Source organism: Monodelphis domestica, chromosome 2 (genome assembly GCF_027887165.1).
Source record: "Monodelphis domestica isolate mMonDom1 chromosome 2, mMonDom1.pri, whole genome shotgun sequence".
Taxonomy (NCBI): Eukaryota; Metazoa; Chordata; class Mammalia; order Didelphimorphia; family Didelphidae; genus Monodelphis; species Monodelphis domestica.
In genome coordinates, this window is record NC_077228.1 from 360,730,323 (window position 1) to 360,747,998 (window position 17,676).

Consider the following 17,676-nt stretch of genomic DNA (forward strand, 5'->3'; position numbering starts at 1 on the left):
GAGAGACCTTCTACACTTAGTTGGGAAAGAGCAAAGGATTCTAAGGTAAGAGGGGTAACAGTACCAAGAAAGGTCAACATCACAGAAACCAAAGAAGAAAAAGTTTGTCAAAAACCACAGAGATCAAGAAGTCAATCAATAAGTATTTAAGTGTCAGGCACTGTGCTAAGCACTGAGGATATAAAGAAAGATAAAAGACAGTCTGTACTTTTGAGGAGCCCATAATTTAACTGGGGGAAACAATAGGTAAAAAATTATGTAGAAACAAGTTAACTAGAATTAAGAGGGATCAGAAAATGTTCTCTGTAGAAAGCGAGATTTCAGCTGGGATTTAAAGAAAATAAAGTAAGAAAGGAGGTGAAGATGAGCAAGGAGAGCAATGAAAACATGAGGAACAGCCAGTAAAAATGCCTGGAGTTGGGAGGATGGAGTCTTGTTTGTGGAAGAACAAAAAAGACAGTGTCACTAGATCTTAGAAGGGTATAAAGTATAAAAAGACTGAAAAGGTATATTTAATTATGTTGGGGACAGAAGGGAAGAGGTCAGATTATGAAGTGAAAAGCCCAATAAGAATTTTATGTGATCCTGAGATGATAGGAAAGAACCTAGAGTTGACTGAATATATGGGGATGGGTGAGAAATGACACCTGAGGTTAGGTCTATGCTTTAAGATCACTTTGACAGCTGAGTGGAAAATAGACTGGAATGGAGTGTCAGAGAAGAGAAGGACATATGCAAGAGATGTTAAAAGAGGTAAAAACAACAGGCCTTGACAAGAGAATGAGTAGTAGAGGACAACACCTAGGTTGCAAATCTGAGAGATGGTGGTGGTGTCCTAGACAGTTACAGGAAGGGGAGAACGGTTTTGGGGAAAAGATTAGTTCGATTTTGGATTTGTAAAGTTTAAGATATTCATAAAGACATCTAGATGAAAATATAGGTAATTGGGGATGCAAGTATAGAGGTTAGCAGAGATTAAAGCTGAATAAGTAGATAAGAATGAGTAGATAATTTAATCCAGGAAAGCTGATGAAATCACCAAGTGAAATAGTATAGAGAAGAGATTCTGGGAGTGACCTGGATTAGGCATAGGAAATAATCTGAACCAAGATCTTGAAGAAGACCAAGTAGTACTTGGGTAGGAGGTAAACCAATCAGTCAATAAATATTTATTAAGCATCATATAATGAGCCAAACACTTTGTTGAGTACTGCAGTGTCATCTACACCAGATAGGAGAGTATTAAGAAGATGGTGATCAATATTGTCAAAGGCTGAAAATAAGTCAATGTAAGATTTAGAATTGGTCTGACTCAATATGAATTATAAAATAATACTGTAGTCGTCATTTATAAAATATTAGCCCCTAAGTCAAAATGACTTAGCAGCTTTTATTTACAACAAAGTAAATAGTGAAAGTGGGAAATATAGGATGGAGACAAAAGTCTGGTCTAGCCTACCAGCCCTAAGTGCTACTCCAGTGAAGTCTGGTTCAGCCCCACCACACCCCCAGGGGCTTCTCTAAGACCACATGGATTACCCAGGACTCCTCAGTCAGAAGTCCAAGTGGTATATTCAGCCAGAGTTCCACCAACACAGAATGAATCCAAGGAAAAGCATGTCACTTCAGCTCTACTCACTGGCACAGAATCCAAGGGAAGAGTCTCTCCAAGGAACCAAAACAACCTTCTCCAGCACAGCTAACTGAAGCAGAGTGAGTGAATCAGTCCTTGGACTTGGTCTTTTATCCCCCCTTTTCCACTTCACTTCCTGTCTCTCCCCTACTTTAAAGGAAACAATTGCAGTCTGCCTAGCACTGCCCAAGGGGGGGGGGGGCGGGCGGGCACAGTGCTTATGGCCTTTGGGGGTGTTATATAAATGGAGATTTTGAACCTTTGACTTCATTCCCCAGAAGTCTTTGGTATTTTCCAGAATTCCCTATAATCTCTCCTGTGTCTCTTTTTTTGCATGATGTAGCATTAGCAGTGATGGTGGTAAGGTGGGGAAAATTTGAAAATGGCTAATCAACCATGGGCACGTGGTTTTTATTCTGTATCCCTCTTTATTCCTTGATTTCTAATGATCTTTAATAAATGTAATATTTTATTATTAGAGATATAAATTTAATTTTTACAGTGTAAACTAGTAAGTGACTTGTGAGTTCTCTTACTTAATGGTTAGCTAGCTACTAAGTAGGGGTACTTAGTTTGATTAACTTGATTTGATTAACTAAAAATAGACAAGGGGAGAGTTAATTCTATCTCCACATTAAGAAGGCTAGAGACTGAGAAAAGATCATTAGATTTGTCAATTAAAAGATAATTAAGAGTGCAGCTAAGTGGCTCAGTGGATCCAGAGAATTAGGCCTAAAGGCAGGCAGTCCTGCATTCAAATTTGACTTCAGATACTTCTTGACTGTGCGACCCTGGGCAAATTACTTAACTGCCATTGCCTAGCCCTTATCACTCTTCTGCCTTAGAAACCAATACATAGTATTGATTGTAAGACAAGGTAAAGATTAAAAAAATAATAAAAATTATTAATTTTGAAGAGAGCAATTTCACTTAAATGACATCAGAGCAGTCTATAGAGCATTAGTTAAGAAGAATGGAAGGAGAGAATATGGAGTCACCTTTATAGATAGCTTTCTCAAAAGATTGCAGTGTGTAATAACTAAAATTATGAGGATGGTAATAACATAATGACTATTAAATCAAAGCAATAATAGTAATAGTAAAGAGAGGGAAAGATTGGGGAGAAGTAGAGGGATACTTAACTTTCAAATCTATGGCTGCCATTTATGGGCCTCTAGCTTATAAGACAGAGTCTCCTCAGCTTCTTCACAAGCATGCCAAGATCCCTAAGACCTCCTGGTCTCCACTTATATAAACTCTTCTCCACCCATTAACTCTCAAACATCAAATCTAAGGAATTAATCAGTTTCCTAATTTGCCTGGGCCACCCAGGGGCAGTGCCTGTGGAACCAGTTCCTTGGTTCTTTAACTTCCTTCCTCAGAGGATTTATCTATACCTGAATTTACTCAAGGATATTTGACCTCCAGGTCACAGAGAGATGACATTAAAAAGGCGACACTGGAGAGAGAGAAATATTTCTCCCACAAGTGGAGAATGGATGGATCAAATAAGGATTTTTTTTTTTCAAATGGAAAAGGTATGGAATATATAGGTACATTTGTAGGTTACAAGAAAGCAGTCAAAGAGAGATTTCAAAGTGAGGGAGTAGAGATGATAGAGGAAGCAATCTACTGGAGGAATAGGGATAGAATGAGTTCTCTTGTGCATTTTGAGAGTCTTGGCAAATGTCAACTTGAAATCTGGAGACCCCAAGTTTGCCCTTGTCCTATGAGAATACCCCCAAAAGGAGGTCTCAGACTCACCAGTTTCAGACTGAACAATAGACCAAAAGTACTTGACAATTCCAGTTTAGGTGGGGCTAGCAGATCTAATCAAATGTTAAATACTGTTTTTGTCTTAGAAGTTTCCCCCTTTGTTTCCGAGAACCACTACCTTAAAGACCATCTTTTAGTATCTATTGTAAGTACACCATTCCCTGATATACACCCCCAGCCTCTAGCTATGGTTTCTTTTACAACCCTGTTTGCATACAGTCAGTGTAGTTTGGGCTCCTCATTTCCTTGTAACCATGGTAATGTCAATCAATCACATTCCCCTGACCTTAGTTCCCCAAATTCTATTGTTCTTCAGAGGATCATCTAGCATAGTGATCCTCTCAAGAGATACTGTTGCCAGAGTGCTTGGTTCTGTGTAGTTTATGGGCACTTGACTCTGTGTCAAATATTGAACAACTATCTCTTTCCTGATTAAAGACTTGTTTTTTTCTGACTACTTTAGTAATTGTGTTTTCCCCAAGTTAACACAAGGAAGTTCACACCTACATGTGAAACAGAGTAAAGAAGGAGATAGTGGCAGAAGGAATATGAGTGATATGAGAATAAAAGTGGGAGCTCTCAAGGAATGATCTACATATTTTCAGTTAAAAAAAAAAAAGAGGCAAGGTTCTCAGGCAAAAGGGTTGGTAGAAGAGGAGCCATGGGAAATTTAAGGAGGAATGAAAAGGTTTGAAGAACCTGTGGTGAGAACGTGAATTAATTAGGGAGGCATAAAATTATTACCTTGAAAGAGTGAAAACCCAGCTGGAGTTATATAAACATAAATTTGTAGTGGACTAAGTCAGTACAATTGCATGATTTTCTGATTGTATGATTTTTTTAAAAGCCAAATTCATTCAACAACAAGTCACTAGGAATCAAGGCAGTGGAGGATGAGAGTGTTCCAGGGCTGAGACTTAGCAGGGAAAAAATCAGCAAAATAGGGGTTAAGGAACTTAAGAGAAGAGGATAGCATAGAGCCGAACTAGTTCACTGGGTTAAGGATGGAGAAACTACAAGACTGTAGCTAGTGCAGTGGTGATGGCCCAAGAATGAACTGAGGAATTACAAGATCAGACCCTGTGTGACTAAAGAACTGGGTTTGAGGTAGGAAAGTAAAGATAGAATGGCAACAGATTATGATCAAATAAGATAATTTCAGAGTTGAGGAGCATGGAAGTAATGGGGGGAATGGCAAATCAAGGGTAAGACCATCTTTGTGTGTGGATGAGGTAGGGAGGAGGAATAGGTCAAAGGAAATAAGCTGAGAAACTGTGAAGTTAGGACATTTAAGGTAGTATAATCATATACTGGTATAAGGGCAGGAGTTAAGGAAGAGAAAATATGAAGGCTAAGGTCTGAGAAAAGGCCACTGGATTAAACAGTCAAATGATTGTTGATTACTTTGGAAAGGTAAGTTGTTTACTTGAGAGGTGCAGTTGGAAGCCAGAGTACAAGGGGCTGAGGCCTAGGAGGAGAGAAAATGGAAGCAACATATCAGACAACCCTTCCTAGGTATTTGACTTTTTTGTGAAAGGGAAAAGACAATAGCTTAAGGGAAGTGTAAAATCAAGGGAAGGCTTTTTAAGGTGAGAAGGAGTGGGATCAGGGCCTATTTACAGATGTGGTAGGGAAGAAGTCAACTGAGAAGCCACTTTTATGCCATCTTCATACAATACTATTTAAGTCACCAACCCTTCTCTTTCCTTATTCCCTACTCCTCTCCCCCCACCCCTAGAATCTTGACATCTACCCATAGAAATCTGACTCTGATGGGGAAACTCACCATATTTTTGTCAGGAGTATGGCCACCCTGTCATTTTCCCAACTACACTGCCATACCATGCTGCTGCATATACTCCCTACTCTTTACCATTTCCCTTTATAAAAGTATCATCTTCTTCAATTAGAACATAAGCTCTTTGAGGGTGGGGGCTTTCTTGTTTGTATCCCAGGGGACTTAATTCCTGGGCTGACTTGTGCATGTGTTTGCCTGAGTTAGTGTGCTCTTGGGCTCTCTCTCATCTCTCTACCTAGAGACTTAAGATAAAAGAGAGAGGTAATGGATTAGTAGGTCAGAGGAGAGGATGGAAGAAAAAAGTGATTTTGAAGGTTCACAGGAGTGGGATAGTAAAAAATTGGCACAGTGTAAAAACAATGTCAACAAATTCCCTGCCCCGCCCCCCAAAGAAAAACAGGCAACCACAAAGTTGTTTTGAAGTATGAAGTGAAGAAGTGGTGGAGAATTTGAGACTGCCTCTAGTTTCAAAAAAAAGTAGAAGGAAAAGTCTCTTTTGATAAGTTTGTCTCAGTTTTAACATTTAAACTGGACATATTCGAAGCAAAAACAAAACAAAAAGCAGCAAAAAAAGAGGGCAAAACAAAAAAATGTTATAGCTTGTAAATCATGTTTACTATGGGGAAAAAGCTCTGGTTTTGGAATCTAAAGATTTGAATTTAAAGTCTAGGCATACTACTTAATAGCAGTGTGACAGAACAATCTGCATCACTTCTCTGGGGTGCAGTTTCCTCATCTGTAAAACAAGAAATTAGACAAAATGGATCTCTAAAATTCCTATCAATTCTAGTTCATTTTTGCCAATGTAACCCTGGAACTTAAGGAAACTGGTGTTTAGTAGCTACCATCCCCTTGGGTTGATTCACAATAGTGTAAAAATTACTTGGGAACAAGTAATAATCAATATGCTTTCATTTTTTGACAGCAATGACCACATTATGGTTCTATTAACACAAGGCTAATTCAGAATATTTGACTTGACCAAATGAAAACAGAATGAACTCTCATTTTTAGTTAGTTGTCAGTTAAGTGCTGGATTTCGTGCCATACGCATTTCACTGTTCTCTTTTGACTTATTTTTTATTCTATGGTTTTAAAGAATATTCCTTTAAGGAAATACACAAAGGTCATAGCTTTTTAAGTGCACAATTCAGTGTTAAAAATACTTCAGCAGCTCTTAGTGCATAAATCATACAAGTCAAGGATTATGCAAGCCCACAATGAATTAGGATCACCAATACTAAAACTCAAAAGGACAATGTGTTTGAAAACAAAAAAAAGCCAAGAACTGAGATATATTCCTATATAAAAAAGACTAATCCTCAGAAAAGAAACCAAAACCTTCAGATGGGCCTGGCCTGGCGACTAGTTATAACTGATTCCTCTATAGCACATCATAGTTTCTTACAGGTTAACAGAGGCAGTTGGTGAAACAGTGGAGAAAGCTAAGTGTCTCGAGGCAGAAAGAGATGAGTTTAAATCCAGTACCACACATTTAGTATGATTGAGAAAATCACTTAACCTCTTTTCTCAAGTGTAAAATGATGATAAATAATAGTACCAACTTCAAAGAGTTACTGTCAAATGAGAAAATCTTAGTATGAACTTGGATAGTAGGTGCAATACAAACGCTTAATTCTTTCCCCTTTTATAGTTGGAAATACATAAGACTAGTAAAAAAAAGCAATTGTTATATGTTACTATGAAGAAAATACACTGGACATGTGCAACATAATTCAAAGATAACTTCTAAAATAGGAGGAAAAAAGAGACACTTTTTACTGAAAAAATTCACTTTTTCATTCAAGGCTATACCAAAGCCAAAGCAAGCCTATAAAACCTGAGCATAATCAACAGATTGTAAAACATTCTCTGAGGAAATGTTAGGCTTTTTCTTTAACTTTGTAAAGGATAAATTTAATGGTTGTACTTAAATTATGAAATAACGTAATCACCAAAATTATTGTATCTCAAGTTAAAAGTTTATTTAACAAAGTAGTCCAGGAGTCTGAGTCTAAGTTGAAGCCCCAATACCAGTGGCAGTCTGCAGGCAAGTTCCCTCAAAGGCTATCTCTCCAGGAGACTCAACTTCACCAGACTGCCCCAGACCAAGAATGAATTTTGTGGCTTTTATGATGGTTTCCTGTCCCTGCCCTTCTTTACAGGGGCCAATCAGTTTCCAAATTGTCCAGTACTGCCCAGAGGCAGTGTCTGTGGGATTGACCTCTCACCTCTAAAGATGTTAAAACTCTCCTAGGATTCACAGATTTCTGAGTTGTCAGCCAGTTTAGCAGACCTCCCTACAACTTAAGGTTAAGTAGGGGTATTTTCCTTTAGGAGGTGTAAACTCCTATAGTAAGAGTTTGTGGACTTCCCTCACTTTAGGGTTAAGTATGGGTGCATTAGCTTTTATTGATTAATTCTAAAGCAAACAAAGGGTCCTCACAATCTATAGGGGTACTTAAGTTATTGTTAACCAAAGTTTTAACTCCAACTAGGCAAAGAGAATAAAGGACTCCCTTTTTCACAAGTGTAAACTCAGAATAGACAAAGAGAACCAAGAATTTCCTTTCACAACTTCTAGTGATTCTTGAAATCTTGCTCTTATAGAGGTAATAATAATTCTGATAAATATATTGACATACTGAGTAGTTTTGGAACTTGCAGAAATTCACAATTGGAGCTAGGATACTGAAACAAACTAACTCATGAAAGGCTAAGAAATTTATCCCAAAGATTGAAATAAACATGAACCAGTGGCCTGGGAATTCATCTAACAAACTCCAAAGAAAACCAATGAAGAAATAATGTGTTGGTCTATCTTGTGAACTCACTTATTAATCTTGGGATTTCAATGTCAAATACTATAAAACAAATGATTTAAAAAACCTAAAATATGAAAGTTGTCTATTTGTTGCAAAGATGCAAAATGTTCTTATGCTTATTTAATATGTATGAAGGCAGCTAGGTGGTAAAGTGTACAGAGCAATGGGCATAGAGTCAAGGAAGGCTTGAGTTCAAATCTGGTCTCAGACATTTACTAGCTGTCTGAAAATGGGCTTAAATTGTTTGCTTCAGTTACCTCAACTGTAAAATGGGAATAATAAAGCACCTACCACATAGGATCAAAAATTGTGATAACTGAATGAGACTGTTGTAAAGTGCCTGACATAGTAACTATATAAATGGTTGTTTCTTTTTGTCTTACCCCATCCCCAATAAATTTAGTTTACTTTGTCCAGTTAATCCACCAACCACAGTAGCCCATACCTTGGGATTTAAATTAGAAATACAATTTTTTTTTAAAAAGGAAATACCATAGCCTCTGAAAATAACTCCACTTCATTCTGACTGCCCCATCTGAATTCCTACAACTGTCTTTCCCACCTGACTGTTCTTGAAATGTAGTAGACATGAGTAGCTGGATTTGGAGCCAGAAGTCTAAATCCTATCTCGGGCTAGAAAAGTCACCTAAGCGATATCTCAGTTTCTTCACTTGCAAAATGGGAATAATGATACTTGTAGAGTTGTCATGAGGACTAAAAGCAATACTATACAGTACTTTGCAAACCTTAAAACACTAAATAATTGCTAGCTACTGTTATTATGGAAGGCAGCTAAGTGAGGCAGTGGATAGAGCCCTGCCCTGGAGTCAGGAAGACTCATCTTCCTTAAGTTCAAGTCTGGTCCCAGGCATTTGCTAGCTGTGTGAACCTGGCCAAGTCATTTAACTGTTTTGCTTCTGGTTCCTAACCTGTAAAATGAGTTAGAGAAGAAAATTGCAGTATCTTTGTCAAAAAAACTCAAAATGAGGTCATGAAGAGTCAGGCACAACTGAATGAAACTTTAGCTTCTACCTCCTCTACCATTTAAAAATTTTCCCCACATTCCCTTTTATCTATGCTCACATAGGTACAGCAATCATCCATCTAAGACTTTATATAATAGTATAAATTTGAAATACCAAGTTCCATTAAAAACCATGGGGAAATAGTCTTTTATCAAACTCTGCATTCTCCGAGGTTATTGGTTCACAGGATATGATCAAAAGAATTAAAAGCCACTTCTCCCCCCATTAAGAGAGGAAATATGAGAAGAAATCCTTTTAGACTTTCTTATCTGTATTTCAACTATAGTCTCTTCCAGCAGCTGATCTAGGAAAAAAAAAACAATTCTTATCTTGGGGTCCTCAGACCCCTTTATGACTTTGTGGATAAATTTCAGAGGATGTCTTGAACTTGGATGGGGGGAAAATTACACCTTTTACCTTCACTAATCTCTAACTTAAATTTAAAATTTGTTTCAATTATTTAAAACATTATTCTAAGAAGGGGTCACAGGCTTCAAAAGATTGTCAGGTCTATGATACAATAAAAATTAAGAAGCTCTTTTCTAGAAGAAACAAGACATCTCCCTCAGTTCAGTTCCACACTGACAAGAGTAAACTATACATAGGTATCCATTTCTATTTCCTAATGGTGACAGCCTAAAAGTCTAATTGAAAATCACATCAGATTCTTAATCCCCCTTTTGTGTTCCAATCAATGAACATGAAATGTAAAATTAAGCTTTGGAAGAAATAAAAAGGAGCTTCATATTTCTAGATTGGGATAACTAGATGGTAGAGAGAATGTCAAAACTAGAGTCAGCAAGATTCAAGTTCAAATTCCATCTCTGAACTAGCTTTGTGACTCTGGGCAGATCACTCAATCTGTTGCCTCAGTTTCTTTATCTGTCAAACAGGGAAAATAAAAGCACTTACCCCAAAGGGTCATTATGAAGATCAAATGACAGTAAAGGAAAGTGATAAATGTTGGAAGAGATGTGGCAAAATTGAGACAACTGAATTGTTGATGGAGTTGTGAACTGATCCAACCATTCTGGAGAGCAATTTAGAACTGTACCCAAAGGGCTATAAAACTGTGTATATCCTTTGATTCAGTAACACCACTACTGGGGCTGTATCCCAAAGAGATAATAAAAAAGAAGGGATCCATTTATACAAAAACATTTATAGCTGCTCTTTTTGTGGTAGCGGAGAATTGGAAATTGAGGGGATATGCATCATTTGGGGAATGGCTGAACAAACTGTGGTACATATTGGTGATGAAATATTATTGTGCTACAAGAAATGACAAGCAAGATGATTTCAGAAAAAGCTGGAAAGATCTGCGGGAACTGATGCAGAATGCAATAAGCAGAACTGGAAGAACACTGTACACAATAACAGCAATACTAGGCAATGATTATCTTTGAAAACTTGGCTACTCTCAGCAATGCAATGATCTGGGACAATCCTGAAAGACTTATGACAGGGAATACTATAACACCTCCAGAGAAAGAATTTTTGGAGTCATCTTTCACCTCAGTGCATGGGGGGAGGAGGGGAGCCTTGGTTATGTATGACTTGCTATTTCAACAATGACCAATATGGAAGTGTGTTTTGTTTGATAATTAAAAAATAAAATTAAAAAAAATATATCAAATGAGAATTAATATCATCTATTTCTCTAAGTGGAACCATTAATAATATTACAGAAAAGAATTTTAAATTAGTTGTATTCTTAGAGTTCTACAAAAGTTTTTGTTTTAAAGGGAATCCCTAGCTTGTAATCCATTCAACTATACCATTCATCTGGCATATCATGTACGATTTTGTGACATTTCTTAAGTTAGTTTGAATGGCTAGCTCACTTTTTTATATAACTGTTCATATTTCTTGCTTTTTAAGCTTTTTTCAGTGCCAAGATCATGTCTAACATGTCCCCAGTATCACCCACTGTAACTAACACAATGCCTTAAATATATTAGGCACTCCAAAAATTGAGCCATTGTTACCAAGTAAATACTTTAATTTTGCATTCCATGTAATTACACCCTTAAGTATTTTTATTGATATCTTTTGTTTTTATATTGACTAAATCTCAACCTGAAACCCTTCATCACCGTTCCTAGAGAAGCTATCCTTTATAACAAAGGAAGGAGGAAGAAAGAGAGGGAGAAATTTCAGGGAAACCAATCATACCTCTCTGCATATTAGAAGTGCCTTGTCAAATTTGTTCTGAAGCTAAATAACAATTACATTCTAATGTTACTATGTTTCCTCTACAAAATCATATTAAAAATAAACTGCTACTTTAATTTTAGGCAGTTGAAAATGTATTCTCAATTAATTTTCCATTATTTTAGCCTGACTCCCATAGGTATAAAAGCTAGCTTTGAAAAATTTTAAATAAATAACCAACAGGGCCAGAATTGTTCTGACAGAAGTCATCCTGTTCTGATCAGATGAGCTGACAGTAAGTCACTATTTCTCTTGAAAAAATTTGAAGAATCTGGGAAAAAAAAATAGTATAAACAGTGGAGGGGGAAAATTAATTACCAACATCTACAACAGATCACAAATGATGGAGACACACATCTAGCATGATATTACATAGCTTCAGAAGCAAAGAGAACCTTTTTCCCAGTTACTAAGATAATCTTACTTCATTTTTTCTTTAAGCTAGTTACAATATTTAGTTTGGAACCCTAAATTTACTGGTTTAGTTGTCTATTACTACCATTGATTAAATATGAACAAAGGCAACTATTTAATTTAGACTTTAAGGAGAAAAAAGTTCTAATTAGATGTCTCAATAGGGAGTCCATCCATTCTTGCTTGATAAAGCAGTACTAGTGTTTTTCAGTCTCCCATGAAGAACATAATTTCCTCCAAGAAAAAGTTCCACATTAAAAAATACACTTCAATTTCAGTGAGACTGTTCACATGAGAAAGATGAAGTTCACTCGCACAGTGACGTGGAGGTAAAAGATGTCCAATTTTAGTCCTGGCTCTTACTCATTCCCTATGGGATTTGGGGTCTCTGGGCCTCAATTTCATTACCTGTAATAAGATTTTCTCTACTCTCATAGTTACTGTTATAATAAAAGGAAGTATAACATCCTTTAAACATAATAGGTTAATATAAGTGAATTATCAACTAAAATTAAAGTCCTGGTATCTACCGCTAGATTTCATAAAATTAATAGAAACTTCAGGATTCATCTAGTTCATTTTACAGAAAATAAATCTGAGGCCCAAGGAGGTTAAATGTCTTCTGCAAAAATCAAAAAGGTAATCTGTACTTCAGGCAAGATTTAAAATCAGGTCCTCTGACTACTAGAGCAGGTGCCAGTTGTCTCATAATACTCTGAAAGAAAGTATAATGCTTTCCTAATCAAACTTCACAAAAAATAAAAATAAAAGTGCCATATCTCACAGGCCCCAATACACAACTTCTTTAATCCATGCCACTTCCTATATAAAGTATTTGAACAAAGTAACTACTTAAACGAAATACAATAAAAAAATTCTAATCCTGTGTTGGATGGCCCTTAACACTGGAATGACTAAGTTGACCATTTCATTTGCTTAGTGAACAAACACGGTAATAATTGCTTGAAAAGTTTACTCTTTAAGTTTCAGAATATTTTATTTGAATTAACAGTAACAAAAAAATAGTAAATAGAAGCAATAAGGGAAAATGGAACTTTGGATAGAAACTTATTTCTTAAAGCATGGTTTTTATCTCCTCCCTCCACAAATTCCATTTATTATTCTAAAGATTGGATAACAGTCGTATTTTTGCTTCAAGGGGGTGCATACTGAGCCTAGAGTGGGTCTTTCTAAATTCAAATCCAGCTCCAGACACTTATTACACGTGTGATTTTAGACAAGTCACTTATGGGTCTCATTTCTGTATCTGAAAACAGAGAAAATGGCAGCACCTACCTGCCAGGGTTGTTCTGATGATAAAATGAGATATAAAGTACTATGCAAACCTTTAAAAAACTTTATAAATGCTAGAAATTAGTACTTTTTTGTTGTACTTGTGTTATACTCTTACCATTAATTAAATGGTATGTACTTGACTAAAATGGTTTTGTATGGATTGTGGTTGTTTGGAGGAATCTTAATGTAATAATGTTTATCAGAATGCCAAAAAGCAAGCGTCAGCTTCCACCATAAGTTGGTCAACATATACTGAAGGCCTCCAGAGAATAGTTACTGAAAAATACCATGGAGACAAAGGAGACAAAACATTACACGAGAATTCCAGACATCCAAAAGCTTACAGTATAACAGGGAAGATGGGATAAAAATCCTCGAAACACAAGCAGTACCATAAGACCTAATTTCAGCCGAGCGTTTCTCTGGAGTGTTGGACAGGTACCTCTTAATGGTACTAGAGCAGTAAGAACAGCAAAAGGAGCTTCAGGCTCTTACTTTGCACATGCGTGTATTGCCGCCTTGTCCCTTCCCACCACCCCCACCCCCCCAATCCTCCTCACCAGGGTGTTTCCAGCGCGCACGCGCAATGCTCAACGGCCAGCCCGGAACATGACAATTATCCAGCTCTCATCTAAGGGACTTGCCCCGAAAGAAGAGGTAGCATTCCCGCCAGCAGGGATGCATCCCCGTCGCAGAGGGCGCTGCTGCTCTGACTAGGCCTAACAGCTACCACGGTCACCTCCGGGGGGGGGAGGAAGAGTGAGGGGGGGATGGGGAGGGAAGTACTTGGCGGCCGCAGGCAACGCACACAACCAACCCGTTTATAGCTCCACGCTGCCTGCTCCACGAGGTCCGTAGTGGAAGGCAGCAGCCCAATGAGTCCCATTGTCCAACATTTCTCTAACACTCACCCACTCTGGCTCCGGGACACCACCGCAGATGCGGTCGCTACAGCGTCTTCTCCACCCCCTTCACTCCTTCCACTTCTTCTCGAACAAGACAAGATGGCGCCAGAGCGCTGTCACCCGGAAGTAACTGTTGACAACATCCGGTCCGCCACCCAAGCCATATTGTTGAACCCGCTAGGGATGTGGACACGTGACTTGGTCTCGTTTTGCCCGGTTGGCCGCTGTCCTGGAAACGTTCAGAGGAAAGAATTCTGTCGACTTCCTTTTTCTCACTTATATGGCCGGGTTGGAACAACTGAGAACGTAGCTCCTCGGGATGTCTTTGCTACGGCCCTTAACAGATGCTACATTTCATGAAAGCCCCTTTTCTACCTTTGGAGTGGGCAACCAGTGTAATGCGTGTGTGCTTCCGACCGAGGGCGGGGAGAAGTTGCTATGGCGAGTCTCTTTCGGCAGGGGGAGCGGAGAGAAGGAATGAAGCTGTTCCACCGTTCTTTCTGGAGTCCAGGGCTGCCCTTGTGGCAGTAGTCTTTACGGTTCTTGAGCTACGGACAGGGACTTGGGCCAAACATACCTCACACACCGGCTTCAAGGAGTGGATAGGAGACTCGTCCACACGTTTACTTACCACTAACTACTTCCCAGCCAGGCAGCTCAGCGACTTCTGCCCTCTGCTGGCTCTGGATTCTGGAGAAAGCCCAACCCAACAAGGAAGAAGCCCGTAGGGTTTGGCTGCGGCCCAGTGACCCTAGTTAACCCTAAGTGGGATCAACCTGAAGCACGTCCAGTTTTGCTGCCATCTAGCGAGCGAGCGAGTGAAAGAGCCCTTAAGAAAGTGAGATGCATCTAGGCGGGTCAATCCAGCTGCTGCAGTTCCTTACCTCCAGCTACAGACTACTTAAACGAACGGATCTTTATAATTTATTAAATAAGAATGGTTTGATTGCAGTGTTTTGATTTAAACTACTTGGCTTAATTGTGTTCAAGTTGGGAAGCTTCTTTTTCTGCACCCCTAAAGAGAGGCAGTGTGGAACAGTGAGAAAAAAATGGAGAATTTGGATGAAAACTGGAGAACTCTATTACTACCTATGGGATATTAAGCAACTCACTTAACACTTTCTAGACCTCCATTCCTTGTTTTTTTTTTGTAAAATGGGAGGAGCACTAGATGGCTTTTAAAACCCTATCTCTAAATCTACAATCTCAAATCCATATCAGTTCACTGTGCAAACAGAAAAAAACTTCCTCTAGTATATTTTAAATTTGTTCATTGAATGTCTGGAATCCAAAAGGAAAAACTTTTGGAGAACCACAAGTTTCTGAAAAGTACTAAAAAAAAAAAATTACACCAGTTGGAGATTGCTCATATTCATTAACAAGAATGTCTACTTTAATCTTTATATTAAAATATACTATACTCAGAAAAGTAAAATCATTTCATCAAAATAGTGAAAGTATGGAATGTACAGATATCTCAAATGCAACATGCCCCAAAACAACACATCTAAACCCACTTGTACACTGCAACAAAAAAATGTTATTGTATCTTTTTCAATTCCTACTTCTTGCAGTAAAGATATTCTAAAATACAATGTAAATTTTTTAAAGAAAATAGTAATCAATTTGGAATGAGGCATGAATTCTATTTTTAGAACACCTTCCTATCAGCAAGTAGCAACAAAGTAACAAAGCCAATTGTAGTGGGACCTGGTGGTACACACTATAATTTCTGTTACTGTAGAGGCTGAGGCTAGTGGATTGCTTGTGTTTGGAAGTTTTTATCTTATATTAGGACTAAAATGATCATGATCTACACTAAGTCTGAAATGGTTATGGTGACCTCCCAGGAGCAGGAGACAAATATGCAGTTTAAGGAGGACCAGAAACAGGACAAGTCAAAGCTGTACTATCAGTAGTGGGATAGGCTTGTGAGCACTTCCAGCAATATAGGGAATCTCAGTGTCAAAAAAGAAAAAAAGACAATGCTGATACATTTTTTTTCCAACACTTACCTTCAGTCTTGGAGTCAATACTGTGTATTGGCTCCAAAGCAGAAGAGTGGTAAGGGCTAGGCAATGGGGGTTAAGTAACTTGCCCAGGGTCACACAGCTAGGAAATGTCTGAGGCTAGATTTGGACCTAGGACTTCCCATCTCTAGGCCTCGCTCTCAATCCACTGAGCCAACCAGCTGTCCCCAATGCTAATAGATTTTATTTTTTTTTAATATGCTATTTTATTTATTCTTTATCATTCAGAAAATATGATGACAGTAGTTGTCAGAAAATGATTACAACAAATGGAGAGTCACTGAATAATGGTATTTTGCAATATTCCACATTGTTCTCTCACTTAATTCCAGACATCTTCACTATCTTATGCCTAGCTCAGAGGTCAACTAGATTCTCACTCTTAAAATTTTTGCTTATTGGTAAAAGGCAAACTGATTTCAAATGAACATTAATTCAACATTTATCCAGCAGAACTAGAAAAAGTCAAGGAAAAAGGGTAGAAGTGTCAGGGGAGAATATATGGCACATGGAGATTCAAGAGTTTAGGTAACTGACAGTAAAATATATGTTCTTTGGTTATGCTGATAGATTTTAAACTTTAAATAGAGCTGAGAGGAACCTGGTCCAAAGGATGGGGAAAGTGTTTGCTCCAATTGGGACAATTTCCTAATTATCTGCAGCAATACCTGCCATTACCTACAGTGTTTAGGCCAAACCTTAGAGTAGCCCTTTGACTTTTCTTTATTCTACAAATACTGACTACAATCCTCATTTAACCTATTAAACAATTTAAGATGCCACACAAGTATATGAAAGTATACTGTAGGGAATAAGGCTTCATTAGGGCCAAAATATGGAAGATCAAGACAATAAGTTAAGAAATTTAGACTTTACTCATTTGGCATTGGGGAATTATGAAAGAATTTGGGGGAAGGAGTAGTGTTGGAATCTAAGCTTTGGACAATTAATCTGTCAACTATGTAGGAAAGAATGGAGGGAGGAAGAAACTAAAGATAGATACCAGTTAGTGAACTATTGCAATACTATAGTAGTAAAGAGGAAATGAGAGAAAGGTCACAGAATCAAAAAGTTAAGGAGGAAAGAGAGGGGGGGAGGGAGGGAGGGAGGGAGAGAGAAAGAGAGGGAGAGAGAGAAGAGAGAGAGAGAGAGAGAGAGAGAGAGAGAGAGAGAGAGAGAGAGAGAGAGAGAGAGAGAGAGAGAAGGAAAATCCTTCCTGGTGTCTTCATGCTTGTCATACCATGTAGTAAAGGAATAGCATAGAGAAATTTTGCCCTACCAGCTTCTCTCTAGGTTTTTGGGACTCAAGTCATTATCTATACAACTGCTTCTCAGACTCTATCACTAGATCTTTATACAGACCATGTCCTCTAACCATAAGTATTCCATTGGGTTTTGTATGGATCCTGTTACTTTTCTGGACCTTCTTTTCCCTCTATACTGCTTGGTGATCTCATTAGCAAACATGGATTTGATTATTATCTTTATGTTAATGATTTTGAAGTCTACCTGTCTTGTCCTAATCTCTCAGCCTTTCAGACATTTCAAACTGAATGTCCAATAGACCTCTTGGACTCAATATGTCTAAAACTGAATTCATTATCTTTTCCCCAATACCATTCCCTCTTCTACTTTCTGTATTGTAGAGCATTAGAGAGCATTACTATAGAGAGCAATGTCATTCTCCCTGAAGTTAGAAACCTAGACATCCTTGACTATTCCCTGTCTCTCACCCCCTTTATCCAATATTTTGTCAAGGC

At 38.0% G+C, this 17,676-nt stretch overlaps 1 protein-coding gene across 4 annotated transcripts in view; it reads right to left on the minus strand.

Moving 5' to 3' along the window:
- Window positions 1–14,029, minus strand: part of PNISR (PNN interacting serine and arginine rich protein) — a 46,908-nt gene extending 32,879 nt beyond the window's left edge. For 3 of the 4 annotated variants that reach the window (XM_001377616.5, XM_007484359.3, XM_016431204.2), the window contains exon 1: window positions 13,893–14,029. The gene's annotated coding sequence lies outside the window, so the exon portion shown is untranslated. The remainder of the gene's footprint in view (window positions 1–13,892) is intronic. The other variant, XM_056818617.1, reaches the window with a different exon arrangement.
- Between the last annotated feature and the right edge of the window lie 3,647 nt (window positions 14,030–17,676).